We start from the raw sequence: 21140 nt of genomic DNA on the forward strand, positions 1-21140 counted from the left end.
ACAGTTTGGAAGATTATTATATTGTACCATAAGCCTGGGAATAAAACTGAAGTTCTTTTCACATGACTGTACAATTTTTTGTAGTTAGCTGTCCTAATCAATGCCCCTTTGCTGTCTATTAAGAGTTATTTCTAAACATTGATATATTTTCAGTGACTGGGTTTTTGTTGAATGCTGCTCCACATGAAACTCATATTAACTGATTTGCATTGAGTGATGTAATTATCCTTTTTACTGCTTTAAATACAAAGAGTACTGCTTAGTTCAGTAGGTATTGGTTAGGTTATTGTTGTAGACTGTTATGACCCTGCATGGGATGCGTTTTCACTGTGCATTCATCCACCACTGTTTCTGGAGTTTAGCCCAGCTTGTGACCTTCTTTCATCCCTGCTGCTTGAATAAACTAGTCCCATAATACAAATCAGAATAATTGCAAGCAATAGAGGGATTAAGAGCTACTTTAGCACTGAAAAACTTTGGTTGGACAATGATGTCACACAAAGCAGGAGTTCTGCACTGTTTGATATTTTGCAGCCAATCTCACTGGCTAACCAACCATTTTTATTTATCTGATCCTACAAATACTGATAAACGAATAACATCTGATCCAGATTGCAAAGGGGTTGGGGGTTAGTGGGAAGGGTGTAAGAGCAATTTGTGCCTTAGCACATAAAATAAAATGGTAAATTCTAGTTGGCATTTGGAATTTTCCACACAGTGATTTAAGTGTCACAGAAATGCTGACATTACGAGTAAACATTTCCTTTCATGGTGGTATGAATCTCCTGATGTTCTTCTGTTTATTTATTTTTTTGGATGCAGTCAAATGAAATTGATTGGAGTTGCCAGCTTCTACTTTAATTGACTATGACCAGCTCCATTGTCTTGGGTCTCAGTCCATTTTTTGCACTGATACTTCCACCCAGAAGCGCTTGGGAAAAGTCAGTGAGTAAACTGCCCTCCCATTCTCTGGTCCATAGCAAGTGCAGAGAGCATGGAAATTCCTGGGAAAGCCAGAAGAGGGGCAGGGGCAGGGGGGTGGGGGTGGGGGGTGGGGGGAAGAAGAGGCTTCAAATGTAGGACTTTTACTTAACATTAAAAAATTAGCCAACGTTTTTATAATTTATTGAAAACATGATACCTCAGAAGAAGGTTGTTTAACTCATCAGGTCAAAGTAAACTGAAATAGAGTTATCCAGCCTATCCTCACATCCCAACACTTGACCTAGACCTTCTAATCCTTTCACCAACTATCTTAAATCTATGTTGATTGGTAATGAACTCTCTGCTAAGGGCAATGTTTTTTAAAAAATTGTTCTTCAGATGTGTGTATTATTGGCAAACGCATCACTTATTGTCCATCGTTAATTAATTTTTACAATCCTTGTGGTGCAAGTACATTCACAGTACTGTTAGTGAAAGAGCTTTAGCCCTCATCTTTATACTTCTTATTTCTATCCCCTTCAATTCAGTCCATATTGCTCCTTAATGTCATTTAGGTAAGGACAACTGACATCCTTACCCAGTCTGGGCTACATGTAACTTCACACCACAGCAATGTGGTTAAATGCAGTTAGGACCAATTAGCGATGAGCAAGAAATGCTGGCCTAGCTAGTGATAGCCACACCCCATAAACAAATAAAAAGGAACATCTCCAGTGAAAAGCAAGGAAACTAGCACAAAGCCCTCATTGTCCCTCCTGTGGAATAGTGTTCTCTTTGTAAAATCATTCATTGATTGTTACCCTTTGCTTCATATCACTAAGTCAATTTTTTATAATAACCTGCCCTTGGATTTTATGATCCAGACTGAAGTAGGTAGAGTAAAACTTCAGAAGGGCATTGAAATATTAGGAGAGTGGTGGATTGGTGGCTGAGAAAGTTAATCTCAAAGAAGTATGAAGAAATACAGAGAGACAATTTCTACGAAGGGTACAACTAAAAAGGGAGATCTGGATGTATAATATGGATGTCCAAGATAATACTAGTTTGGTCTCAGCTGGAGTACTGTGTTCCAATTTAGGTATCACATTTCAGGAAGGATGTGAAGGCATCGCAGAGAGTGCAAAAGAGATTCACAAAAATGGTTTCAGAGTTGAATAACTTCAGTTATGAAGACTGATTGAAGAAACCGGGACTCTTCTCCTTGGACACATGAAGGCTGAGAGGTTGAAGTATTCAAAATCATGATGTCTAGACAAAGTAAATATGGAGAAACTGTTCCCATGTGTGAAAGAATCAAGAACAGGGCTCAGGACCTGATGAAAAACTTTGCTAAAAGTTTTATAAACTACAACAAATATGGTCCCATCGTCGAATATTTTATCAAAATGAGGACAGGATCAATCAGGTTTGTTGAACATATTCTTCCTCAAACAAATCCACATTGATTTCCCCAATGAATCAATGCCTTTCTAAATGATAACTTATACTGTTGCAGAGAACATTTGTTCAATAATTCGTCTAGCCTTGTGGTTAGGTCTCCAACAATTAATTGATCTTCCTTTCCTAAACAACAATGCACCATTAGCAGAACTCCAGCACCTCACCTGTGGACAAACAAGAATTTCTTTGTTGCAATGCCTTCCACTGCTCTGACGCCAATTTATCTTCAAATATCTGTTTCCAGGTCACTCTTGCCCAATTCCACTGAGTCAATTTACCCTTTTGCCATTGAGAACTTTTGCAGAACTTTGTTTTTGCCCTTTTCCAGAACTATATTACATCCAAGCAAAATATGATCAGTACCATATTGATGCCAGTTCCGCCTATCCAATATCAATTCCTAAAACTAAGCTCAGATGCCAGAGTAGCCCTTTCTCTTGAGGGCATTCCCATGTATCTGCTCCCTTTGTCCTTTTAGGTACAATGAGTGAATGTTTAAAGAGGAGGATGGAGAGCTGTTCAAGCAGATATAGGACTCCTAAGATGGTTTTAAGCTTTGGGGACATTGGAGGCATTAATGACACACAAACGACAAAGTTCATCATTGCCTCCAATGTTGCAAATCAGTTTTTGGCCCATTGAGGAAAAGATTACTTAAGGACAAAGGTCTCAAACCAAGGCCAAGGTTATGATTTTCTGGGCAGCACGCTCCCTTATACTTTTCAGACTTAGATAACCTATGCCAGATACGCCAAACACTGGAAAAGGTCCACTGGAAGTGCAAGGTGCTCCATAACTGGTGGCAAGAACCAACAGCTGCACTTCATCCTAAACCAACATATTCAGCTCCAAGGTGCTCATCATTCAAAGACTGCTGCATGAGCAAGTACAACAGAGAACATTACTTTATATCCTCTACTTTTGAATTTTACGCAATTCCCCCTGATATGTAGTTTTAAATCCCCTAATATTTTATTTGACATATCAAATGAAAATGAAAACATAAGGGTGTAGTAAATCTAAACACAAATGGACCTCGATAATTTGTGAGCTGAATCCTGAACATCACGTGCCTGCACTAAGCGAAACAACAGTATATCCAAAACCAAAAGCTAAAACTTTCATCAGCGCATTTTTCCCTGTTCATTATTCCATGGTAGTCCAGAGGATGAATTGAGGGGATGCTGACTGAACCATTTAAATTCATTTCTGATGATGGGTCATTGATGTGAAATGTTAACTTTGCTTTTTTTCTCTTCTTAGGTACTGCCATATCTGCTGTTTTAAGCGTTTTGCTTCAATTTCAAATTTCCAGCATAGTTACAGTACTTTTGTTTATTTCTATGTGGTCACACGAAGGATTAGTATGAGTCAGGTAACTGAAATAAAACCTTAGAACTTGTGCTGATTGAGGGAGGGCACCACTTGAACATTAACCTTCATCAGCTTGAAGTTGCCCAATCTGCAATATTTCTTGAACATTTTCTAACACACACACACAGTATTCCTTTACCTACCCTTTCAAGAGAAGAATTATTAATTTTAAATAAACGAGCTCCAGCATCACAAAAATAGCAAAGCCATTTGAACACTTTAGCATTCATCTGACATCTGTACTTGTAGTGATACCTGAGTCTGTTAAAATTGCCTATGAATGTTGGCTCCTCTATCATGGATTGCACAGGTTCTGTCCCCTGAATATCAAATGGCAAAAAAGGGATGTCCATCACTAGTATCTAAACTTACTGAAAATTGCTTTCAAAGTGACAGAATATAGTTGAGTACGATAACTACACATCCCAACTGCCTGCTGTATAATCTATGATTGCATACTGTAATAAAATCTGGAATATAGGGATCTCAATACAATTACTGAAATTTGTCACCATGCCAATTGCTCTCTGTTTTGTTTTCAGAGTCCAATAATTGCAACTGAACCAAATTAAGGCAAGTAACAAATTTACAGCTAAACAAACTATCTTCTTCCAAAAAGCAAGTATGACAACAGTTAGTCATGTCCATAAAATTCTTTGAACAACTTTTATTTTAGAAAATACAGTTTGGCAACCTGCTAATTATACATAATCAGTTCAGGGATGGATACTAAATAAATGCACCTTACAGAAATCAATTGAAAACAAGAACGCACCTCACAAAAGTTATGTCAGATTATTTCCAGGAGCTTGCAGTCCCACAGCACAAAGAAACTGATTGTTTAATACTGACATTGGAAAAAAAATTTGATCCCAAAATTGAACACAATTCTTCTCAATATTTCCTGCAGGCTACCTTTTGATTTTGCACGGCTACCTTTTCATATTGTGGCGTTGTATTTTCAATCTTACCAAGTCCATTAGTCATGTAGCAACATTATTTGCTATATTTGTGTTGTCATACGCAGTATTTGGACTCTCTGAGGCAGAATTGGAAGAAATCAGCAATATCTTCAATAATAACCACTCCTCCATTAAACTTAAAGTCACAAGACATATGGAAAGTGTTAAGTGTCTAGGCACCATCTTTTTGAACTAGTGTAATACAACAGGCACAAAGTAGCAGCAAAAACTTTTTTCTAAAATAATTAACACGGTTCATAATGTGACACAGCACAAACTTCAAGAAATTCAATACTTCAAGTTCCAACTTTTCCTTGCTCCCAGTGAGTTGAGTATTCCTTTTTTGACAGGTATAAAACTGTTCTACCCCCATGGCAGCCTCTACCCCTCTTCTCTGTGGTAGTCACTCACAGCTCAGCCTTCCCACTTCAGAGCCATTTGCTTGGCCTCCTCACCTCCTTTGCGGCCACTCACTTCTTTTCTATCCTCCCACTCCACTGAACAGATGGCTGCTACCCCTACTTTCACCCAGTAGACTTTCACCTAACCCCCACAGCCAAATGGCCTTGTCTGGCAGGCCACCTGCTCCACAGACCCCACCATGGCCTTGCCTGGAAGACTCTTTCTCACACCCCATACTCACATTCCATGTGGTCTTGTCCAGCAGAGTGTCTCCCCACTGTCACCCTTGATGGGATCACCAGTGACTGGACAGACTCCCATTAAAACTTCAGTGTACATTGGCAACTTTTTAAACTGGTCTCCCTCATGACTTATCCCAAAGACAAAAGTCACATGACATCAGGTTACAGTCCAACAGATTTATTTGAAATCACAAGCTTTGAGAGCACTGCTCCTTCATCAGGGAAGAAACCTGTTGGACTATAACCTGGTGTTGTCCACTCCAGTCCAACACCGGCACCTTCACATCATCACCTTCCAGATGATGAGAGGGCATTTGGGTATGCATTCACATTGTGTATTTCAAATGCTGATGTATTTGCAATAATCTTCAGCTAGAAGTGCCAAGTGGATGATCCATCTCAACCACGCCCAAAGGTCCCTGGTCAATTTGATTCACTCCATGTGATAGCAAGAAAAAGCTGGAGGCACTTAACTAGTGATGGAAGATATCATCAATTGTGCTGTTAAGCAGCATTTGCTCAACAATAACCTGCTCAGTGATGCCCAGTTTGTGTTCTGCCAGGGGCACTCAGCTCCTGACCTCATTACAGCCTTGGTTCAAACATGGATAAAATAACTGAATTCCAGAAGAGAGGGGAGCGTAACAGACCTTGGCCACATTTGACCTGATATGTCATCAACGAGTCCTAGCAAATAGGTATCAATGGGAATTAGGGGAAAACGCTCAACATTGATTGGTGTCATACCTGACAGATAGGAAGATGATTGTAGTTGTTGAAGATCAATCATCCCAGCTCCAAGACATCCCTGCAGGATTTCCTCGAAGTAGTGCCCTAGGCCCAACCATCTTCAGCTGTTTCATCAGTAACCTTGCCTCCATCACAAGGTCAGAAATGTGGATGGTCACTGATGACTGCACAATAGTCAGCACCATTAGTGGCTCCTCAGATGCTAGAGCAATAATAGAGCAGTCCAAGAAGCATATCCAAATGTAGCAAGTCCTGGATAATACCTAGGCATGAGCTAAGAAGTGGCAAATATCATTCATGCCACACAAATTACAGACAATAACCATCTCCAATAAGTGGCAATCTAACCACTACCCTTTGACAATCAATGGTGTTACCATCACTGGAGCCCTCACTATCAACATCCTGGCGGTTACAGAAAATGAAATTGATTCACCATATAATGGTTTGGCGATAAGAAAATGTCAGAGTTCCTGATACTGCTAAACCTCTCCACAACCTACCAGGCAAAGTCTGTTGTGTGATGGAATACTGCCCTCTTGCCTGGATGGGTGCAGCTCCAACAATACTCAAGCAGCTTGACAACACCCAGGACAAAGCAACCCATTCGACTGGTACCACATCCATTTATTTCACTACCAATGTTGTGGCAGCATTAGAATAGAATATCTTTAATTTCACGTGCACTTATATGAGTGCAGTGAAAAGTTTGCAGTAGGGTACCTAGTTATAGACACCTTAAGTGTTTGTCATGGAATTGAAAGAGTAAAAGAAATAGTCTAGCATAGGAATACAAAGTTTTAAAAAAGTACTTGAATTACTCAAAGTCCAAAATAAGAATAAAAAAGTATCTTTAAAAAGTACTCAAATTATAGTCCTTGTGTAGGTTGTATACAATCTACAAGATGCATTGCAGAAACTCACCAAAAATCTTTAGACAGCACCTTCCAAAACCACAACTGCTCCCAACTGAAAGCACAAGCACAGCAGATAGATGGGCACACTGCCACCTGCAAATTCCCCTCCAAGCCACTCATCATTCTGACTTGTAAATGTATCACTGTTCCTTCAGTGTCACTGGGTTAAAATCCTGGAATTCCCTCCTTAATGGCATTGTAAACAGACATGGACTGGAGCAATTCAAGGAAACAGCTCACCACCAACTTCTCAAAGGCAACTAGAGGCTCACAATAAGTGCTGGCCCAGCCAATGACACCCACATCTCATGGGTGAATCAACAAAACTCTTTCAAAACCTGACTAAGCATCCACTGTAAGCTAAAGTCTTGGAGTTCGGCTTGTGCTGAAAACATTGGACTCAAATCTAAAACACTCCCCAAACAGCTGTTGAGGCTACGTCAATTGAAATTTTAAAAAGTGAAATTGATGGAATTTTGATTAGTGATGATATTACGATTAATTCAGTTAGGATACAGAAATTTTTACTTCCAGGCATGCTCATGGGACTTTGCTTTCAGAGTCCACTGAGCATCCGGCAACTGATGTGCTCGTGGAGACCTGTATGTACTGTGCATTGGGTGTGTTGTAGCCGATACGCATCAAGGGTTTGATATGCAGTGTACTTTGAGAGCTTTTAACCTGGTATGAATTAAGTGTCATGTAATTATTGTATATTTGGAATCAGGCACCTTGTTTTCTATGGATTCATTTCCTGCACTGGCTGAAGTTACCATGAAGGACTCTTCTTCTCAACCCCTCCCTTTGTTTGGGGCATGGTGACCCTCAGGTTAAACCACCAACCAGTTCTCTCTCTCTCTAATGAGAGCATCCCTATGATCTGGTAGGACCATGGTGACTTTACATCCACTGGGCATCAGTATCAATGACACCTGTAAGGTAACACACCTGAAATAAAGTCATTAATTTGGTTTGCATACCCACCTGTATGTCAACTCACCAAAATAAAATATCTGATTGGTACTTTTGAATATGTAAAAGCAATAAGTACAAGCATGTGTGAGGAAAACAAAACACTCAATTCCCAGCTTTTGCCACTTGCATATTCACCAACGAATTATTTGATCAGAATTTGAAATCTCCTTCACTACAATTTCAACATTGATTTGATCATTCACTGTAGGCAATGTCCTTGAGAGGTTGCCTCTGATATTGGACTGTATTGCTTTCTGGGACCTGGACTAATTTCCTGCTGCAGAATTTGAGTGTTTCAGGAATAAAATGCATCATGGACAGCTTTTACCCTGCATCTGTAGAATTACAATAATTCGAGGACATTGCAATAATAACAATCCTTAATCCTTTTCCTCATTTCTCTGCAGAATGTTAACAGACATATTATCCTTCTCTGCCTCTCATGACTGACATTTATAGTTCTGAGAAAAGTTCTTAATGATGTCCCTAAATAATGTGCATCCATGTGTATGTGCATGCATGTGTGAACTGATATCGCTTTCATTCTGTTCCTGTGAAACCACCATATCAAAAATGTCCTGTGAAAACAGGGATAAATGCAGAGAAGGCAGGATCAAAATCAAATGAAAACATTGTCATTTACTTTTCAACATGTTATGCTGTTTAACTAAAATACAACTGCTAATGAATTAAATAGACTTTGTTTGAGATATTGAGGGATAGACAAGATGGGAAATTCAAGGTTTTCTAAATCCTGCAGAGAATTTTTAATAAACAGTTTGATACAGACTTCAGGTACTGCAGCCACAATTGCCCACTTACTGGGTCTGAACGATACCAAGGGTCTTGCAGTGGTTAAAAACTATGAACACTGCCATATCAGTGACTACTCTAACAAGCTTCATAAATAATCGATACATTAGGCCAAATAGGACAGAAATGTCCCCTACAATGGTGTAAAAACTGAAGTTTTTGGTAAGGAAAGGGGATTCAAATCTCACTGATGTATACTTTCAACATAAGCGCACACTGCAAGTAGAATGTTGATGACTGAGCATAAGTAAACAAATGGATACATAATGCAAGTATCTAATTATTTAAGTCAAGAGTTTCAGTCAGAATGTTAAGTTTTTTGCAGGTTAATCAGCAGTAGATTTAATATGATCTGGAATTACTTTATTTCAATAGGAGTAAAATGTGTAATATTTAAAATTATGAGAGAATAATTTTGTCCAACTATTTTAAGAACATTTCTGACAGGAATTAGTATTAATCAAAACTGGGACTTGGTGCATTTTGGTCAGAACACAATCTTACAACCAACAATAATCCTCAAATTGTTAGTGATAAGAGCTACTTGCTTATACTCAACTGAGCTGTTTGGCATATCTTTCCTTGGCCATTCATCAATGGCCAATTCTTAGAGCAAATTTAGCATTAAATGCTTCAATTCAACCCTAGCCAACTTACTTCATCTCATGACTAAAAGGAGAGTAATGATCTTGAGGGATGCCGTTAACATAAGAAATTTAAAATTCCAGTTATCAGAATAAAGAGTTACCCTACAAGCCTTCACATTTTGAACAAAACTTTTAATGTACTGAAACTAACCAAAGTCATTATTACTGACAACACCATTTTGTAAATCATTACTGTTTTGGTTCAAAAATATCAATAATACCCTCCATGTTCTTCTGCTATTGCTACTTAAGAATTCCCTTATATTTTACAGGATCATGACAGTTCTTTCGTTTCTGCTGAGTTAAAACAATGTATACTGCAGTTCTCAGGAATTCACTATTATACTCATTAGTGTTCTTGCTATTGGCTGAGTTATGAGATTTCTTGACACCCTCCCATGAGCATTTGATCAGATGACCTTTGTTCACTCTTTTTAATGCATCATGATTGTGGACATCACAGCTCAAACATGGGTTCTTGTCTTGTCTTGTCTTCTTGTCTTGTGGTCTGCAGCACCTGACAACATTCTGTTGCTACCTTTTTCCATGACATAAAATTATTTGGCTATGAGAAATCATGCAAATAAACCCAAAACAAAAGCCTCTCTTCAATCCATCCCCATGGCACATCCATGTCCTAAATAGAAATTTCAATTAATTACTTTCCAGTCCCAAACCTGGCTTTGAGCTGAAAAGTATATGGATACTTTAAGAACTTTCTTTACTCACCACAGTCACATTATAATCCTCTTTCGATCTGGGAAAATTGTATGATTAACCTATGCCTCGAATGGGAATCTCACTAGACTTATTGGTTTCCTTTCAAAGCTAAGAGAGGACCATCTATTTGCTCTAACAATAGAAATCACTGGAGAAAATCAGCAGGTCTGGCACCTTCTGTGGGGGGTGGGGTGGGGTGGGGTGGGGGAACAAAGTTAGTATTTTGATTTTTCTGAAGAAGAATCAAAACGTTAACTGTTTCTCGCTTCACAGATGCTGCCACAAGGCTGTTGGGTTTATCCAACACTTTATGTTGTTCTTTCAGATTTCTAGCATCCAAAATATTTTGCTTTTATCTGCCCTCTAAAGGTAATTGTTTTCACACCTTTAACTTTAACCCATTTATTTAAACATCATCCATCCTTTGAAAGTTAATTATTGTCAAGCTGTTTAGGGGTTTCTCAAATACAGGTATTTTCCATCTATCTTATTTAAAAAATCAATTAACTAAACATATGAATCATGAAATCCTTTTTCCACAACATCAACAGCTGTCTATGATTATGTATCACAATAAAGTGCATAAGTCTAGCATTGGTCATCTGAAAGCCTGCTGTCATATGAAATTAGCACTGCGCAAGCACAAAATCTGTCTCTATTGTTTTTTTCAATTCAGCCTTAAAACGTTATTGATTTCTGTTGGGAAAGACTTCCACAGCATAGATCACCCATAGTATCTTGACAACATGATTGTTCATGTGGTTTCCATCTAGACTGCAAATATTGACAAATTATTTAAGCAAGGGAGATCATTGGCGAAGCTGATCATGATACTCAATGAATCCACTTTGGTTTCTAAATGCTGCAAGCTGATCTGATTTTCTACTCTTGAAGCCGGGGTTAAAAAAACCTCTTTTCTCATTACCTTGTCTGAGAACACTGCTTTAATGTCATGATAAAGAGGTTGCACACTCAGGGTGAGAATTTTCAAAATAATTTTCTCATTAAAATGAAACAATATGCAAATTAATAAAAAGAACGTTGGGTCTAAAACATAACAAGACTTACGAGAAATCATCCAATAAAACCACTTATTCTCTTAACCAAGCATGACTATCATATTGATGACTGTCCCCCAACTCACTTATTGTCTCTTATGTCTTCTTAAACCCCATGAAAATGAAAAGAAACCCTATAACCCTCAATCACCTTCTTGGAACGTCCTAATGCAGGTATTGACTGACACCGATTTAACTACCTTTTGTAAGTAATTTCTTCCACAGATGGAAAGAACAACTTTTAATTTGAATAACAGGCAGATTATAGCTATAGATCTGTCAAGCAGGCCTCTCTGAAAAAAATGTCTCAAAGAACATTTGAATCACAATGTTTACTCTGTACACCCTGGCTTCTGTTCAGAGGAGCTTTCTTCTTCCTGCTGCTTTCTAACCGAGGTCAAAACAATCATACATGGAGCAACAGGGAACAGAAAAAAACCCACTACTTTTCATTGCTTTACTTCAGGCCTGAATCCAGACAGGAATAGAAACAGATGATAGAGTTTATAGCAACTGGCAAGCTGCCAGAAGTAGATCTGTATGATGAATGGATGAAAGTCATTCATTAGGAATGCTTTTACTAAATGGTTGTGCTGCAAGTTCTACATTTATGATGACTTGGCACTGGCTGGCATATGTTGTTTATTACACACAATAAAAGTCATGAATAGAAAAAAAAGACATCCACATAACAGGCAGGAATTAAGTAAGATTTGAGATTCCAACTGCAGCAATTCCAGTGATCAATACTATTTAAAAATATGGTTAATTGAGATTGAAGAATTGCCTATCTTCGAATCAACTGGAATTTTAAGGAAGTTGAATTTGTCAAATTTTTTAAACAAATGGAAGTATGAAACTGATCACTGAGAATAAAGAAGTGAATTTTCTGGTTTGTACTGTGCTGTCCACATCACAAAGTACATACAATGCCCCAATAAAGCAAGAGATTTGGTTCAAATGAAGCATTGAAGATTATATATAGATTAGATTACTTACAGTGTGGAAACAGGCCCTTCGGCCCAACAAGACCACACCAACCCACCCATACTAGAGCACCCGGAGGAAACCCACGCAGACACGAGGAGAATGTGCAAACTCCACACAGTCAGTCGCCTGAGTCGGGAATTGAACCCGGGTCTCTGGTGCTGTGAGGCAACAGTGCTAACCACTGTGCCACCGTGCCGCCCTGGTGTATAATATTTGATTAAAGGAATACTGTGTTCTGGGATGACAGATCATTCTGTGGGCCAGGTGGAAGTGTGCTCAGAGAGGTCAAAGTATGGCTAAAGTGTGAAGTGGAGCATCACGTCACTGCAGAAAGAAGTCTACTTCTAAACTTGGGACTGAGGAACATTGTTACGACAAACTTAGAGGACCTTTGTTCGGTTCTAATTAGCCACTGGGTGCCCAAAATTGCACTTGCATCTCTTTCGTTAAAAAAAATCATATATGGATGTGGACAACAGCGGGTTGGCCAGCATTTACTGCTACTCTCCAGTTGCTCTGGAGAAGTGATGGTGAACTGGCATTTTCAACTGCTGCAGTCCTTAGGGCGTAGGACCATTGATAGTACTGTTATAAAGGCAGCTCCTGGATTTTGACCCAGTGACAATGAATGGTCAATGGTCTAATTCCAAGTCAGGACGCTATGTAGATCTGAGGGGAAATCTCAGATGCCAGTGTTCCCCGTGTACCTACTACACTTTTTTTTAGTTAATGTATGTTCTGGATTTGGAAGATGCTATCATAGAATCTTAGTGAGTTGTTGCAGTGCATCTTGGCACACTCTGGTGCCTCGGTTTGTTCAGTGGAGAAGATAGAGTGTGTAGGAGGAGTGGTACAGTGTAAGGTACCAGTCAATTGGACTGCTTTATCCTCGGTGATGCCAAGATTCTTAAGTACTGTTGGAACTGCAATATCCAGAAGAATTGCGATACACTCCTGATTTGTGCCTTGCAGGTGGAGGAGAGGCACTGGGAAGACAGGAGGTTAATCAGTCATGGTAGAATCCCTAGCTTTTAAATAGCCATCATAGTATTTATATGAGAAAGAAATAGGTACAGGATTAGGCCGATCAGCCCCTTGAGCCTGACTACTCCAGTTCATTTTCTGGTCAATGGTGATCACCAGATGTCAACAATAGGAGATGTAGAAGTGGTAATGCAATTGAATTTTAAGGGGAACTAATTAGATTCTCCCTTATTGGAAATGGTCCTTATCTGGCACTTAATGTGGTTTTAATGTTATTTTTCACTTATCAACCCAAGCCTGGACATTGCACAGGTCTTACTAAATATGGACACAGACCACTTAAGTAATTAAGGAGTTGTGAATGTTAGTAAACATTGTGGAATGATCAGCGAACATCTCCATTTTGGAATTCATGATGGAAGGTAGGTATTTGATGAAGCAGTTGAAGATGTTTGCATCTAGGGCATTACCCTGAGGAGCTCCTGCAGCAACGTCTCAGGAATAAATGATTGACCACCAAGAACTACACAATAGATTCTTGTGTCCAGGGTAGATCTGGACAGGTTGTGGGAGAACCTAGGGCATAATCTTAGAATAAGGGCTAGTCCCTTTAAGACAGAGATGAGGAAGAATTTCTTTTCTGGCAGGGTACTGAATCTTCACTGTAGCAGAATACAGAAACTGGATATTAAGTATTTTAAAGGCTTATACAGACAGATTTTCAATCAGCAGAGTAATCAAGGGTTGTGAGGAAAGTGAAGTTGGGGATTATTAGATCTGCCACAATTTCATTGAATGGCATAGCAGATTCACATGGGCTGAATGGCCCATTTCTGCTCCTATATGTTATGGGTTGGTGGTGGTAGGACAGAGAGAAGAACCAATTATTATTCTAAGTCAGAATTTTCAATTAGAGAATCAGACAGCACAGGATAGGCTTCTTGACCCACTGAGTCTACATCAACTAAAACTATTAAATCTATACTAGCACTACTATCCAGCACTTAGCCCATGGACAAGTAAGGGCATGACCACTGTACAAGACCCCTCGATATGTCTCCTGATACTGACCCTTAACTAAAGAAAACTGCTGCTTTCAATCGACCCAGTCCATGCCCCTCATAATCTTGTACATCTCAACCATGAGCCCTCTCAGCCTTGTCAGATTTATACTGTGAAAACATCTCAATTTAGCCAAGCATGAACAATAGCAAATCCAAGTATAAGCCATACAATTTCTAAACTATTAAGAGTTTTTCACTGAATACTCCAAATTTGGCAGCTGAAATCATTTTGACATTCTTTTTTTCCTGTCACAACAAATTATGGCACTAGTGAAAACAAAGTCTGGCAAGGCCCTCCTTATATTAAGCATCAATATTCCAGCTGAAGCTGTTTTTAAAGCATTTTCTTGTGCTCTGATCCTTCTAAGTAATGCCACAGAAATAAACTGGTTAATGCAGCACTCACCCCGGAGGCAAACCTGGGATCTTGTGACCTTTTAGGGTTAGACTAAAATGTGTGTTGCTTTTACTGACTGAGACCACTGAGGGAGGTTTGTTTTTAAAAGCCTCTATTTTGTACTTTTTATTTTCTTGGCCAGTTTTATTGTATCACACAGAGCAGCCAGTTGAGTAGAAATTAATGCCTCCAAATGGCTGCAATAACAGCTGGCGAAGAAGATAGTGCTTTGCAGCTGGGAAGATGTTAACAAGAGCCACGTTGTTTGGTCACAATAACCGTCTTTTTCTTTCTCATTTTCTGACAATCTTTACTCTCCTCTCGGCCAACAGACATTAACTTCTGTTAGGTCACATTTCCACAGGGGCTAAGCACACTCCAAATCACAGAGGCAGTTTTTCATCTGTGAGTCTAGACAATATTTGCGAGAATTATTTGACTATTTCGGGGGTGGGAGGGGGGAGACGTCAAAAGTGAGGCAACTGCAGTTCTCAAATGAGCGCTGCACAGTTTCAGATCCGAGCAGAGATTTTTTTGGACAGAGAACAGTGGTGGGATCTCATCGAGGTATTAGGCATCTCACCAACTGACTGGAGAGATGGTGACAGGCTCACACTGTCTCTTTCAGGGATACAAAGTTAAGAATCACACAACACTAGGTTATAGCCCAACAGGTTTATTTGGAAGCACTAGCTTTTTGGTGCGCTGCTTCTTCATCAGGTAGTTGTGGAGTATGAGATCGTAGAACACAGAATTTGTAGCAAACGTTTACAGTGTGATGCAACTGAAATTATGTATTGATAAAGACTTGGATTGCTTGTTAAGTCTCTCATCTTTTAGAATGACCATGTTGGTTTCAGTTCTATCATATGTAAATTCCAGAACTTTCTTAAAGTTACATTCTGAAGTGAACTTTAACAATAGGTGCCATGTTGGCCCAGATAATACATTAAAGGTGTGAGGTGCCCTGTGTGCCCCCTAATGGTCAGACTGATTCTTATCTGAAAAAGGAATTTACAGAATCTTAAATGGATTCAGGCAGTTTTTGAGCAAAACAAAGGAATAATTCTACAAGTACAAATTCACTTCACAAACACGTGTGTGTGTGTGTGTGTGTGTGTGTGTGTGTGTGTGTGTGTGTGTGTGTGTGTGTGTGTGTGTGTGTGTGTGTGTGTGTCATTGGGGTCACTTGTAGTGTGACATAAACGCAAGGCTCCGGTTGAGGCCACCCCCATGGATACCAAACATGGCTATCAGCCTCTGCTCGGCCACTTTACATTATGGACAAGCTGATAGCCAAGTTCGGTACCCATGGGGATGGCCTCAACCAGAATCTTGCGTTCATTTCACACTACAAGTGACCCCACTGCACTGCACAGACAGACAAACACACACACATTCCTCCAGACCCATACATTCATGCAGATACTCTCTCATAGACATGCTCCCTTTCATACACTCACATGTACACTCCCACATGCACCCTCTTGCAGACGTATACCCTTTTACACTCACACACACAAACTCTCATACCCCCTTGCACACATAAACACAGATACACAAGTTTGTGGGGTGAAGTTGTACTTGCAGGATTACATTTATTATGCTCAAAAACTGCATGAATTAATGTAAGATTCTGTAAATCCCATTTTTAGAAATATAATCAGTCTGACTATTGGGGCACAGATAGCCTCACACAGGGCACCTCACACCTTCAATGCATTATCTAGGCCAATATGGCACCTATTGTTAAAGTTCACTTGAAAATATAACTTTAAGAAAGTTCTGGAACTTATATATGATAGAACCCAAAAGATGAGACACTTAACAAACAATCCAGGTCTTTATCAATACAAAATTTCAGTTACATTGCACTGTAAACTGTTGCTGTAAATTCTCTGTCCTACGATCTTATACTTCACAATCATCTGATGAAGGAGCAGCACCCCGAAAGCTAGTGCTTCCAAATAAACCTGTTGGACTATAACCTGGTGCTGTGTGATTTTTAACTCTGTACACCCCAGTCCAACACTAGCACCTACGAATCATGTCTTCCAGAGATGGTCTGCTAGACTACATAACAATCAGGCAGGAGGCAGAGCCACTGGAGAGACATACCTGGGGGTAGAGATTTTGACTTCTGATAGCTGTTAGCCAATCAGAGGCCAAAGGCTCTTGTGCTCAGTAACATCACGGAGGCAGCTGTGGCTGCTGCTGGAAGACCACCCCTGGAATCTACAAGTTGCCCAGGACATTGGGGAATGTTTGGGAATTGTGGGAATGGGAGAGCATGGACATGGAGATCAGAAACAAGGATTGGGTTGGGGTGGGGGGTGATGTGGTGCTGGATCCCAATGAGTGACTGCCGTTCAAAACCCAGTCTCTCAAGCAGACACTAACTGCTATCACTGGGAACAGACAATTCCAATTCAAATTTGGGAACCTCGGCTAAATCTTTTATCTGAAATCAAGCAGAGTTGAGGGTCACTATTGCAGTGCTCCCATAGCAACAGATTAATCTGATTTTGCACGAGGCAGTGGTAAAATCTCAAAATGACAATACTGTTGTTTCAACTGGTAATTCCAAAGCTGAGGATATTCATATTCTAGAAGTTAAGAACTGACCAGACTAGGAAAGTAGAAATCATCGATTTGTTCTTTAATATCTCTGCTTGGAGAACCATTTTTCTTACTTAATTAACTCTGAATCAATCTAATTATCTGGAATTACCTAGTTGCAACAAGCAATTATCAGGTTCCCGATGAGAGCCTTTTAGGATCTTGTGGTGCAGTGGTCACGTCACTACTCTGAGACAGAAGGCCTGGGTTCAAGTCCTATCTGCTTAAGAGGTGTGTTATAACATCTCTAATCAGACTGATTAAATATACCTACAGTAATTGCTCAGATGCTACCTGAAAGGCATCCAATTTAAGCCTTCAACTAATCAATAATGCAAATCTGAGAGAGAGAACTGGTTCCTTCACAAGCTAAAATTGCTTCAGTTCTGGAACTGTGCCCCTAATTACTATTCTGATGATTTCCTGGAACTAGAACAAGTGCCAATTTGCAGTGAGATTTATTTGTAACTGCAAAGGAACAATGGAATGGGAAGAGGCCATTCATCTCATTCAGTCATTCAATTTGATCATGATGATCTATCTCAATGCCACTTCCCTGCAATAACTCCATATCATTTGCTTTTATAAGCATCTATCAATTTAAGTATTGAATTTGGTTAAAGATTGAGCTTCCACTGGTCTATTGGGTGACTAAATTCCTCCTCATCTCAATCTTAAATGGCCCACCTCTCATCCTTGGTTTATGATGCCTAGTTTTAGACTCATCAGTCAAAACAAACATCTCATCCATCTCTACCCTCTCATGTCCTGCATGATCTTTGTAAATTTCCAATGCCCTTCATTCTTTGAAATTCTAGAGAATCCAGACCTCCTCAATCTCCACTCATAAACCAATCTGACATTCCAGGGATTATTCTGGTGAATCTTTGTTGCACTTCCTCCTTACATAAAGGGACCAAAAATGTGCACAATATTCGGGCATTAGGGACTTGTGATCAAGGACACTCACAGGCCTATGTGGATGTTCACATTTCCTAACTTTTCACCACTCAAAAAATATTCTACCTTTCACTTTTTTGTGACGAAGTGGATAACTTCATATTTATTAACATCAGCCATGTTCTAGCCCATCCACTTAGCTTAACCCAAGTCTTATTGAAGCCTCTGAGCATTCTCCCATCAACTTTTACTCATCCAGTTTGACGTCATCAACAAATGTGGAATAATAATATCTAGTTCCACATCCAAATTATTTACACTAATTGTGAGCAACTGGGGACCTATTAATGACCTTTGCAATACCCCACTAGTACCAGTTTGCCATTCCCAGAATGGTCTGCTTATTCTTAATCTATACTTTTTTTACCTAAACAATTTTCAAAATATACTAGAATATTTTCCTGACTCCCATGCACTCTAATTTTATTTACTAACCTCCTGTGTGAAACCTAATCAAAGCTTCTGAGAATTGATATCCATCACATCCATTGGTTTATCTTCAACTTTGATATAAGGACTATCCTTAGAAAGCTCCAACAAGCTTGTCAACTCAAATTCTTTTCATAAGTCCATGTTGGCTCTGCCAATTTGATTATTCTTTTCTCAATGTCCAGTTAGTATATTTTTTACTAATAGGTTCAAACATTTTGATAACTACTGAAAATTAAAAGAACTGTAGTTCTCTATTCTCCCTTCCTAAATAGTGACATTACATTTTCTATTTTCCACTCCACGGGAATCTTAGAATTCTGAAAGATAACCATCAATGCATCTGCTATCTCTCGAGGTAAAAACAATGACTGCAGATGCTGGAAACCAGAGTCTAGATTAGAATGGTGCTGGAAAAGCACAGCAGTTCAGACAGCATTTTACTGCTCCTCGGATGCTGCCTGAACTGCTGTGCTTTTCCAGCACCATTCTAATCTAGACTCTGCTATCTCTCTAGCTACTACTTTCAATACACTTGGATGGTGCTCATCTCCTCCAGGGATATATTAAACTTCATTCAAGTCAACTATCCAAGAACTCCCTCTTTACCAATACTGTTTTCCTTTGGATGTTCGGTGTCACTAGTACTAGTGGTGTATTGCAAAGGTCATTAATAGGTCCCCAGTTGCTCACAATTACTGTAGAAATTCTAGGGGATTCTCTTCAAATGTCACAGACTGACTACCTCTTTGCCATTTTCCTGTTCTCCACTATGAATGCATCTTTCCTACCCAGTAACGGGTTCACATTTGTCTTAACTAACCTTGTCCTTTTCACACGCTGAAGACAGCATTTATTTTATACATTTATGTTCCTTGCTAGCTTGCATTTATGTTCTCTTTCCCCTTTCTTAATCATTTTCTTGGTCCTCTTTGATGAGTTTTAAGTTGCAACTTTTTTGCGATCCCGAAGAGCCACTTCCTTTGATCTAATGGAATTTTTTTACCTTTCTTCATTAACCATGATTGATTTATCTTTCCCTTTTGGTGCCTGTGCCTTTGAGGAATGTATGTATAATTATAGACTATGTGGTATTTCTTTAAATATTAGCCTTTGGCTGTCTACAGTCAAATCTTTTGGTGTATTTTCCAAATCCATCACACCCAACTTGTCTCTCATACCTTCATTCTGTTCTTTAGATTTGAAATCCTAGTTTCAGAATGAATTCCAATTTCAAACACAACGCACAATTGGATCATGTTGTGTTTACTGTTTCCCAAAGGCTCCTTTACAACAAGTTCATTAATTGGCCCTCTCTCACTGCATAATACTTAACCCAAAGCAGCCCAATCCCACTGGTACCTCAATGTACTGCTTCAGAAACCCAACTCATTGAGACTCCAGGAATCCATCCTCTGTAGTATTATTACTCAGTCTCTCTGTGAACTGAAGTCACCCATTAACCCAATCTATGCATCTCTAATTTCCTTTCTCATGACATGCATAACATTACCTCCGCAGTTTAGTGGTCTGTTAACAACCCTAACCAATGTTTGTTGTCCCTTGATGTTTCTTAACTCCACCCAAAGTTTTTCATGAGCTTGATCCTTCAATATAAGATCCTCCCCTTATTAAGAGCACTACCCAAGCTCCTTTTCTTTCATGCCTTCTCCTCTTAAGTAGTTTTGGATATTCCGTTCCCAGACTTGGTCACCCTGGAGCTACATTTTCTTTATGACAATTAAATCATACCATTAATCTCAAAATTTGTATTCAAACGATCAACCATTTTGCCAATGCTAAATACCTTTAACTTTGTTTTATAAGCATTATGTTTTATTCTGATCCTATTTGATGCTTTTCTAATCATGTTTTCTTTTTGATTCCTAATTTGCATGAAGTGAAGCAGATGATACCTGGAAACACTTCACAAGAAGATTTAACACGTGCTGTGAGGAAGGTGTGAAGTTTTGACCAGTAAAACAATGAAATGCGGCTACTTCAATTAACCCAGAAATTGTTCTGTTAAAGTTAACCAGATAGAACATGTTTGAAATTTTCTTCTAGATTATTTATAGGTCATTCTACTATGGTGTATGTTTCGTTAATACCGATACACTATGATGTGATTGACGAATTGGGGACACTGTTTCTATAGCGTGAACTTTTAAAAGTGTATATTGGTTATAATATGATTCCAGCCCCATTAGTTTAAATGGTGCTGCTATTGTGCAATTTTCCTATAACACAGGATTGCATAAAAATGGGACTACTGCGTTACAGCAGAAATGGCTGTACTACCAAATAACAGTTCAATGACTGCAATGCTATACAAAATTTGGTTGCTGTTGAACGATTGGAACTGAGACAATGCTTCTTTCTTCCTCGAGGCAAATTAACACCTTTGTTGCAATACAACTGCATACAGTGTCCCTAGAGCAAATACTTGAAG

General features: G+C 39.1%; 1 protein-coding gene across 2 annotated transcripts in view; it reads right to left on the reverse strand.

Moving 5' to 3' along the window:
- LOC132817538 (diacylglycerol kinase beta) overlaps nucleotides 1-21140 on the reverse strand; it is a 519975-nt gene that overhangs the window by 80140 nt on the left and 418695 nt on the right. The gene's annotated exons all lie outside the window — the stretch shown is intronic.

The sequence above is a fragment of the Hemiscyllium ocellatum genome, chromosome 7, assembly GCF_020745735.1.
Source record: "Hemiscyllium ocellatum isolate sHemOce1 chromosome 7, sHemOce1.pat.X.cur, whole genome shotgun sequence".
NCBI classification, from domain to species: Eukaryota; Metazoa; Chordata; class Chondrichthyes; order Orectolobiformes; family Hemiscylliidae; genus Hemiscyllium; species Hemiscyllium ocellatum.